Below are 11,431 nucleotides of genomic sequence, written 5' to 3' on the forward strand. Positions count from 1 at the left end.
ATCAATGGTGGCTTACAGGGTTTGTGGCTTGACCCTAATGTTCCGTTTACCTTCAGACGAGCTGTACCAAACCAGGGCCAACAAAAGAGCATGCTTTCACAGCTATGTATTGCTGCAATATTTCATGCGCAACAGCAAAAGGTGAATGGTATGGAAACATGACAGAAGCTTCAAAAACTTTCTTTGAAAACGAACAATAAAGAATTCATGATCCCATCTGTATACTAAGTAGACGGAGTAACAAGATCAACCCATGTCAGATTTGTAGCCACATTTGGATGTAATAGGTTTTTCATTTTGGTTTAGATTTAACAATTGGTATTTGATGTACTGAATGGAATTTTGGTCCAACATTGATAAAGCCTTGACGTTATTTGAAAGTATCTTCCTCAAGTGCCAACAACAGGCTGATATTTTCATTTTCATGATATTTTTATTAATCATTAATGACTGTGTGATGGCTGTAGTAGGTACAAAAAAACCCTCTACTATTCAGAGACAATAACTACAAATTTAATAGATGTAAATTCTAATTCAAATCCTAGATTTAAAAGAACAAACAAGCAAGTAATTGAGCTTGTAAAAGTTTCCTGTGGTACAGTCTGTCTCATCTATAATGTAATTTCCATTTCCCTTGATCCCCTGCGATTCTCCACCTCTCCACCAGATGCCCTCAGACTTTTATTCTGTTGCCATCCACACCTGGATCTGCTCTAGTTTTGTGTTGCTTTAATCCAACAGTCCTACTCTATTTATGATTTTCTTGAACTGATAACTTGAAAATCTCAGAGGATAATGATCAAATACCTACAGTATTAACGAATCGAAAGTTTCTTACAGCCTTAGCAGAACTCTGTGTTTTGGCCAGTATCGGCAAGTATTGGTATGAAACCTAATTTTTTTGTGTAGTGTTGTGCAGTGTTATTGTATGTTAGCAGAGGAACATCTTCATGTTGCTCAAAGCTAACACAGCTATGCCTGTAAATGTATTCAAATGAATCAATCGAAAAAGGAAAAGTTATGTTTCAGTTGATCTGTACTTACAGAAGATATCTTAAGTTGACACTGCCTCCAAACCAAAGAGTTTCACAACTAGATTCCCGTAGGTTACCATATGGACATGTTTATCTACACAGCCACATTTGGAAGCTAATAGAGCTTATTTCATACATGACAGGATGCTTGAATTTAGTCTGAAATTGATACAATCTTTGACATTACATTTGGATGAATGACTTCAATGATTCTGCCGCCATTGGTCTGTTTTCCCAGTGAAAGAAAATATATGGTTGAGCGGAGGAGCCTTTGCCCCGTGGCTTGAATGCCTTCAACATAACGGATGTAAAAAAGTTATTTGGATGCATGTCGTCTCAAAAGAGATATATGGTGACGCTTACCGGAAAAGGACATGATGAACATAAAAAAAAAAAAAAAAACAAGCGAATGAATACATATTTTATGCTTTGAGCTAAAAATTGCAGTAAATTGACACGTACAACATTTAAACTCCTTCACACACACACACACACACACACACACACACACACACACACACACACACACACACACACACACACACTCTGCCTGGTTTATTTGTGTCTGTGTTGGGGATTTCCGGTACATTAGCAGCCAGCCTTGCATGCTAGATGAGTGAACATGACCTACCACAGAGGGTTATGGCCTATGATTGACGCTAATGAGACGAAAAGCATGCTGGACCATAAAGACAACATAACTACACACCTAACACACATGCAAGCTGATACACACGTTTAGCTTTACATGGAGCATGCATCAAGAAAATACAATCAAGATGAGGACATATATAGCGAACAAAAGCAAACATGGATTCACATGTGCAAGAAGTGATGATTGGTCTAAATTAATGCCTTTGTTTCTCTGTATGAATGTAAGACTTTTAATTCAATAGTATTGAGCTGTTTGTGGAAGTCCAGGGCTCCGGATGATAACGCTCTGGAAAGAAAGGATGCTTGGAGGAAGGTAAAGACACAGGATCAGGTTATCTGTGATTGCTATTGGATACCACCCAACAAGCTAATCATATTACTCCCCTTTCTGTGCCTGGCTGTCAATACTCATCTTCGGTTTGCACTTAGTCAACTCTTCACTACCATCTCTTTCCTTTCCTTTGCCTTTAAACCCTTCTTCTAATTTGTTTCGATTTGTCTTTTTTCTTCCTTATGCATTTGCCTTCCTCCAGCTGCTGAAGAAGTCAAACAGCAGCAGCTTTTATGATCCCAGGATGCTCCTACAGACCAAAGGAAGCCCCCCCAAAAAACAATGTCTTGCCTCATTTGCAAACATAAAAGTCCTTTGATCTATGCACGACACAAAGTGTGTGCAAGTTTGGTGAAATGTAAATCCCTCCTCCTGCAGGGAGTCTATATGCAGATGTTCTTTTTTTCTCTCATATCTGAGCGAACAATGACGCTATAATTACAATTCACTGATTTGAATATATTTAAATGGCTATCTGTGCATCTCATAACAATAGCTCTTCTGATTGATGCCAAGGGAACAGTGCACTGGTCTACCGAGGTGCTGGGTTGCATTCACAGAGTGGGGATTAATGTCTCGAAAGACATCAAGGTTTAAAATCACATGGTGCCATCAATATTCCATCACCTCCAGTGAAGCAGCTCATCCATTTGGCTGATTATAGTGCTTAACTGAAGCATCACCATAAAAAGAAAGGAGAAAAGCAGCTAAGACAGCAGATAAGCACTACTTTTGTCAATTACAGTGCATCGTAAATAGTCCTATTTAAGGCACTGCTTTGCTTCTCTAAGGGAGGAGAGAAGGTGGAATCAAAAGATGCTCTCGAAACCATTTTAAACATATTTCCATTGTCATTTTCCAAAGAAACAAAATGATCATGGCAACAGCTAATGCAAATAGACACTAAACTAAAACTGAAGCATACCCCGTGGACGATAATGAAAAGATAACATTGATCAGATAAAGCAGAATGAGAGCATCATCTGGTCCCTGCAACACTATTTAAAAACAAGTGATTACTGTTACAGTTCTCCAGATACTTGTAAATGCAAAATCCTATGATACAAACAAAGCTTTATTTTGTGTGAATTTTATTATATTTTCATAAAACAAGGGGGGAAGAATATCATCCATTTTGTTGGTGGAAAATCCATATTTCCCGTTTCAGTGATTTCCTTATAAAAGTTATTGTTCACATGGATACTCTGATCCATTCTGCCTATCATAAAAAAGGAATAATTCTTTTGTTGCTTCTCAAAGTCAAGGTTATATTTACTTTCAATATTTCAACATGTGCTGGACATACAGTTAAAAACAAAAAAACATTTCTCCCTGGTCCATGGTGTAAACTAACAGTAGAAAGACTTTTAAAAAATATATACAAAAAGATTAAGGATAAAAATAAAAGTAGAGATTTACAAAACTTTCAAGATTCTGTGCAAAGATGTGCATTTTGAAAAAACAACAGCAGCAACCACAAATGTGCATGGACTTGTAAGTAAATGAATATAAGGCACCAACTTTGTGGATGAAATAATAAATGTTTGTTTTTGTATATTAAGAGTCTTTATGTCTTTAAAGTTTAATGTCAGTCTAGTCGCATTCAATGTTATCCATAAACCTGACAAAAGAGCAACACGTTTGCCTTTACCTGGCTGTGCACTTCTGTTACACATTCTAATTAAAGTTTTCCATTGTTAAGTCACACTGTACCTGGAGGTTAGCTTACCCTCTTATTTTGAGTCATTTTCATCATACAGATCATCTTTGAATGATCCCAGGGTTTGATTGTTTAATATCATTCTGCTGCTTACCCGGTAATGTGTGAATTTTGGTGCTCAAATTATAGCAAGGTAATATTTGAAAATGCAGCAGGAGCCTTTCTGTGCAGGACAAAATCTGATTCAGATTCATTGTTCATTGTGCAATAGAGGAAAACAAGTTTTCACAGTATGTAAAGATTTAGAAACATTCAAACCCATGCATTAATGGAAACAGCACATAAGTAATTACAGTCATTTTCCTGAGCTTTTTAGTACACTCCAAAAAGAAAAAGTCCTCCAAAATATTACTATTAAAATATTCAATTCTCTGTGTTCAATGCTATGATAGAGACATTTCTATGAGGGCTGGCAGGTAGGGAGGTAATGGGATGAAGTCGAATTTTCTTTTTACTTTTTTGGTCTTTTATGGAACTAGTTAGTTTTTTAGGAGCGTGTATTTGTTAGTGAGTTGGCAAGGTGAAATAAATGGTGTTGCTAAACACAAGGATGGGTTACAAATTAGGAGAAGAACCAAAAAGGTGAGACTTAATAAGACGTCTTTTGCAGGCTTTTGACTTTCTGCCAAGGGGGCTTGGTAATTATTATTATTATTATTTTAATTATAAGCATTGCTTTAAAATGATTGACCTAAGTGACATAATGCTATTGTTTATGAGTGCAACCATCTGAGCTAATATGCTGCCATACATTTTACAATTTATTAAAAAAAAACATTTATGTTTTAGTCAGGGGGGGAAGATGTTCTTTTGTCCTGTTTGGTCTTGCTTCTGAGAGAGAACAAAAAATAAATCACAACCAAACATGAGATGAACAAGCTTCCTGAGCCTGAATACAAGCTGTCTTTGCTGCTGCTCTTGTGCATCTCTCAGTGTCTGGTTCCCAGGTACACCAGGGTCATGTGTTCTGAGGGATCACATGTTTTACAACCTGCAGCCCCCATGTCGTGACAGCGGGGGGGATCTGAGGGTGAGTCTGGAGATGAGCACGCTCTAACGGTCAGCCATGTGAGACAGACTTTTTTACAGCTGTTCAGGAATATGTCAGTGCACCTGCTCAGAAATACAATGCCCTGTTTAATGTTTATGTCTGTGTGTGTGTGTCAGGGAGCTATATAACACTCTGATACTTCACTGCAAATGCATTGCTTTTGTAATTAGTTTTCTATTTCTGACGGAGATACAGTTTTTTTAAACAATAGACTTAAAACACTTAAAAAGCAAAATGCAAAATGTGTCTAATGCTGAGGTCCAATTAGACAAGCTTTTTGTCTGTTACAGTTGTCACACTGTCAGATCAGGCAATCACATTGTGCTGTGACTTGACCAACAGACGCGATTGCACTCGATCAATCATCCTGACTGACATGATGACGCAGTTTAGGAGAAGGGACTGGGCTAGACAGCACCAGGAAAGAAGACTGAAAATAAATAAATAAATAAATGAATAAATAAATAAATAAAAGAAAAGAAAATGTTTCCAGAGTGCAACAAACTTTTCTTCTGTCTCATAGTTTCATTTTGTAGCTCAAACTTCATCCATTTTTTTTTCTGCTTTGCTTTTTTGTTAGCACTCATGTACACGTGCAGAGCGCTCTGTGCTCTTATTGGTCAAAATTACTGAAGTGACAGAACATTTTGAAGAAGGTAGAAAATAATCTAACGTGTTAGGCTGTCTATGGCAGCTTGTGAGGTGTCACAGATGCCTTGATTGTCATTCACTATGATACACTATACACAATAAAACAACCAACATTCACAGCTGATGGGTCCCGAAATCTGACATATGCTGGATCATTCTATATTAGTGCTCACAACGTGTTGTCTGACCGTCATCATGGCGTTACCATGTATAATTAAGAATGAACTCTGCAGGTCTTCAGTAAGTCTTTAATCTAAGACTAAAAGGAAACAAAAAAAAAACTTAGTTCTCATAAAACTTTGAAGTGAAAACACAAAGAGATATCAAAACCTGGCTTGAATCAGCTTGCCCAGCCCCAATGCATTAATTTTACTGTCTCAAGACTGAAAGAAAGCCATGGTCTTAATAATGTCCACAAAGATCAGGGGCCAGGAGGGATGTTATGTTTGTTACTTGGAATGTATGACACAAGGCATCAATAATGAGAGTCTGGTGGCTCTGTGAGTACTTTGATACATCAGCAATTTGAGCTCAACAAAGTGAAAATACCAAGGACAACTGTGCTGAAAAAAGTGACGTACTTATCTTTAAAAAAAAGAAAAATCTTCTTTTCATCAACTTTACATATGTGCTAATAAGTTCATGACAGACCAAGGGAAATATCATTAATGAGATTTGTCATGGTCCAAAGTATTGGTTGAATTTAAATTGTGATCTGATGATGGAGAATATGAGATTAGAAAGGATCATCAAAGTCATTTGGAGATGATACAGGGAAACATAAATGTCAGTTTAATAAAAAAAAAAAAAAATCATCCAACACCTTACATGATTTACACCCTCATCATAGCACATTATTGCATCAGTCTCAGTTGTGTGTGTCCTTCAGGAAATGTGGAAAGCTGTGGAAAAGTCACGAAGATAGTTTTGACCAACAGTTGAACTTGCCAATGCTTAACTCTGAGCGTCTTAGGTGCAGCTGCTACGTTGAACTTCAAAATCATGCAAGCTAGCTTAAACAAGCTGACAACAGGTCCATTACAACGAGTTGAAATGATCCATTCACAATGAGAACTTTCATAAACGCAGTAAAGAAGAGCAAAAAAACACTCAAATGTAAAAATCTAAAAAATAATAGACTCTGAACTTGGCAAAATTCAGCAGCGGCATTTTCACATAAAAAAAGAAAAGTTTACTCACGTTACACTGGCTTTCTATTCAGTTTACAATTGATTTTTAAATTTTAAATTTTCTGGCCATCATAGCTTGACCCCAGAATAAATACCTGAATAGCTATCCCCCTACAATCCATAGACCAGGACTTACTGAATGCTTCTCTGCACTTTATAATGCTGGTTTTGACGGATGATACAACAATTAATGAATCTTGGAAACTTAACATGTTCTATATTGTAAACAGTCCTGAATTTAGAGTCGAACAGGGGATCCCTGTCACTTTTGTTTAGCCTGTGGTTCTATTGTTATTCCTAGTTTGTTCATCTGTATCTACATTTATGAAAAATGTAACAAAGAGTGAAATGTGAAATATCTGCCTTCTGCCTGCAACTTGGCATCCCACATGAGCTGTTGGCTTCAGGTCAGCTCTCCTGCTCCTTCACTCTGGAATGCACATTGGAAGTACGTATATGACCGAAAAAAAAACAAAACAATGCTTTGAACATCCAAGAATAGCAGATGTGAGGAAAATGATGATGAAAAGTCTTGAATGCTGCCTCTGCTTTGATTTTGTGCAGAGCAGTGTTTCCAATAAATTCCTCTTGAGCTCCGAGAGAGAAAAGATCAGGCTTTGTAAAGACGCAGAGTAAACATGAGTCATTGACGCGCATTACCCAGAGGGACGCTTTCTTTCACAAACACAGAGAGGCAGCCTCTTTATGAAAATAACATGAGGAGAAATCCGGGTTGGGCCTGTTCAAACCTAGAGGAAGTCTTTAATCACTCACATACTGTAATTAACAGGGGAGTTAATTTATGCTTAATTCACTTAGCACTTTCCAGAGTGAAACAAGCTGGTAAATAGGCTCCTTCATTAAACTTACAACATGCAACACAACCTAAAATTGTGTGAAAGTGCGGTTGGACTATTTTTCTAAATATATCAACAGGCAGTGTTGTTTGAAAGACAAGCCATTGTTTGAGCAACTTATTCCAAACGACTGATCGTAGCCTGACCCATCGTAGGATTAAAACTAATCCTGTGTTTTTCTGGAGAGAATTCTCAAATGGCCTACTGTATCTGTTTTACATAAATATGAGTAATATAAGGGGATATTTTAGCGAGAAACACTATCTGGCTAGTTTAATAATGTTGTAACAAGGCCATTTAAAAAGGCTATAAAGGGATCATCCACTTGAATATCAATTTTTATTCTTCCCTTTGAACCTTGGATTTTTGAGTTTAACGTTCTGGACGTGTGCAATCTTTCAGAGTTAAAGTTAACCATGAGAAGAAAAATCCCCTGGCTATGAATATGACAGCATAAAGACAGCCTGCCAGGAGAAAAGTGTACGTTCCCCCCACACAGATGTGGCTCCGCTCCAGCTTTCAGTGTCTACTTTTTGCGGTTTATATTTGCAAGCGATTTGTGCAGGGTGAGTGCAACTCCTCCCCTGTTTCAAACTGGATCTATAATTCTTGTTTTTAGATGTGTAACCAGGCACAGGTGATGTCCTATCCCCTACTTGGCAGACTGTTCAAAACATGTGGTGTCCACCCTCTCGACTCAGACCAGAGTTCCCTCAAAACCTCACGCTGGGCCATAACTGCGTACAGTGGCTGTCCAACCCTTATATCAGCCCCAATATGTCACCTAACCAGCACAAAGATAAGAAATCACAGCCCTGTTGTAATCCCATACCTGGTTCACAGTGTCGTTGAACTGCAGCAAGAGATTCCTCTTGTCTTGACTGCACTGATATTCATCTAAACAGAACAGCATCTGTATTTTATATGCATCAAAGCGAAGAAATACATTCCTCCTGATTTCTTTGGGTCACAACCTGGATGATATTCATTTAATTCCAACCATCAAGATTTGAACAGCAGCCAGGATTTAACTGATTATTTGGATCAGTTATAATCTTTCATTCTAGTTGGACTTGACCAGATAAATCCAATCCAAATGAATATCAGGATCATTACCGGCAGCACACCATGGAAGAGCTATTAAATAACAGTGCAATACATTTACAGTTTATTGGCGTATTTGATCATTTTGGCCATGTTCTTCACATGCAGAATCCAACATGAACCATGACAGTGATTAAACCCTTCATATGACATCAGTTTCAGGCTGTCTGCACTTAATTGAGAGAACAATATGTGTTGGTAAAAATGAGAGGTAATATATTTATATAGGGTTCAAATTCCTCCACTGTTGATCCAAGATGGATGGGAGGAACTTCAAAGACCCATAAAGCTGAAAGCCATTACTTAAACCTTGTTCTTTGTTTCATTTAAAATCCACTGGCAGCGGTACACAGGCAAAACAGAGTGTCTCTGTTGAATCACTAACTGCAGACTTATCTGCAGCTATTTTAACATCGAACAAAACACTGTCTTTGATTAACAAATGCTCAGGAGAGGTCAGCATTTGTAACCTGAACTATTACAGTAACAAGGACACTGTATTAAAAAAGGACTGACTTAATGACACCACATGCCCCAAGTCTAAACTAGGTCCCATTGTAATGAATTGGGGGAATTTTAGTAAAGAAAAGCATAAAACCCATTCATAATGTTCATCCAGTTGTGAAAATTTTGAAGCCACAACAGAGAGTAAAATGTTAAACAGACAGTTGATTCATTTATTTCACCATTTGGTTGAGTGAGGAAATGTTGCCAGCAAAACAATTGGACACAGCACTAAGAAATATTTGAAGAAGTTTACGAGAGAAAACACTCTTAAGATGTACCCATTAGAATGCCAAAGCCTTAAAAAAAACTACTCAATCAACACAGTCAAAAATGGCTTTCTACTTCTTCTTATACTCAACACATTAATTGATTAAACCTGTACCAAGGATTTTCATGTGCTTTCCTCGGGTTGCTCTGTATAATATCTTTCACAGAGCAGCAAGTTGTCTTTGTCACGATTGTATTTTATTAGTGACCTTGCAGGCTGACATGACATTTTCCTTTTGCTGACCAATCATATGGCCAGAAATATGATACTTACAGAGAAAAATACATGTATCATAGCAAAGGCCCTGTCAGCATCTATCCATATATCCATAACACTATCTAATTGAGCTCACATTCAGAGGACATTTTTCTATTCCTGGCTGCTGGCGGATACATTTCAGTCTTGAGTTGTACAACATCTTTGTTACATTGCCGATGAAATGAAACAACGACAACATTAGTGGAGAGTGTTTATGTGAACAGTGATATGAACATTAGCATTTATTGTAGCCTAACTCATCCAATATTAACTACCAAGACACACACAACGTGATACACATCTTTTAATCACACTCTGGTGATTAAGAGCACTGAATGCTGAATTCAAAGGAGCTGAAGTGAACACTATGAAAGGTATTGATGGAGAAAAGTGCTGCCAGAGTCATCAGAAAGAGGGGTATTCAGAGGTGCTGCAGGGGTGATCTCAATGGAGGATGTAGGAAGTGGGAGAATTGATGTGTCCCAAGATCAATACTGGAGAGCATTCGGATCTCAACAGTGAAACTAAATCACCTTGTGGGTGCTGCTGCTTCTTCAGGGGCAGCCGTCTCTGTCCAGTGAGCTGATGGTGAAGGTAGCAGAGGGGTCAGGAGGATGGACACGGATAGAGCTGATTGTCTTTTTTGGGTGGCTGCAGCTGCTTCACAGTCACATTTTTTTTTGGATCAATATCCATCATCACTGGTTCTGCGTCAGTGTAAATGCTAAGTACCTCAATGAGCATGAAACACAATTACAATGCTGAGACGTGCATTAGTGGTTTTGGAGTGGTTGCAGCAAATTTTGTGTCATCTTGACAAAATAGAAACATCTGTTACGCTAAAGTCAGATCTTAATGGATCCCTGTTTCAAACATGTTCAAAAGTAACTTCATTCACTTTATTCACACAGCAGCCATATCCGGGAGAAGCACCCATATTTGATCATTTTCTGACTAATAAGTAGATTGAGGACTTTACTGTATCATGTTTTTAAAAAGGGGCATATAATTAGGCTTTATAAAAAACATAATCAAATATCAAAATAAAGTGAGGGGAAAAAAGGACAACGGTTAAATTCAGTTCATTTACGAGCATTTACGAGTATGTTTGGGAATCTATTTTTTCAATGGAGGGCGGTGAAAAAAAAAAACTCAGTTGTGTAGAAGTAACATGATGAACTCACATTTGAAAGCAGACATGGGTGAAAAATGAGGCCTTCCCTCAGTAAAGTGACTGCTCTTTGGAGTGAAACAACCTCATCCTTCATAGTTAAGCTCAAGATCATCACACAAAATGTCATTATGAACTGCTGCCGCTGAACTGAGCTCAGCTGAGGTGCCCTCTTGTGGTCTGTGATTTTACTACAGGATGAGACCTGATAAGTTATTGAAGGGGATGTGGTTGAAATTGGATGTACGTCTTCATCATTTCCAAAAATGTAGATGCATTTGTTTCAACAACATAGAGACACAAGGACTAAATATTAAATTAGTTTCAGTGCAATAGAGTCATCAGTTATGTGTAAAATAGAGAAGAAAAACAGGAAACACCTGTCACACTTAAAGTTACTGAGGTTTCTTTTCATCTCTGTGTGGTGACCTAATTCTTAGGACAAGTTTTGAGGCTGTGCTTTGTGGTTTATGTTATCTTGCTTTTTCTGTAAAGGTGTTTCTAATAATAATTTGCTTCCTGTGTCATTTACATAATGTGGAAGAGAAAAGACTATCAGAAACACATGTTAAGATAATGCAAACCAGCTTGACAACACCATAAACTTGATTAAGTGCAGCCTCTGGCATGGTGTC

The sequence above is a fragment of the Symphodus melops genome (genome assembly GCF_947650265.1).
Source record: "Symphodus melops genome assembly, chromosome: 17".
Lineage (NCBI taxonomy): Eukaryota > Metazoa > Chordata > Actinopteri > Labriformes > Labridae > Symphodus > Symphodus melops.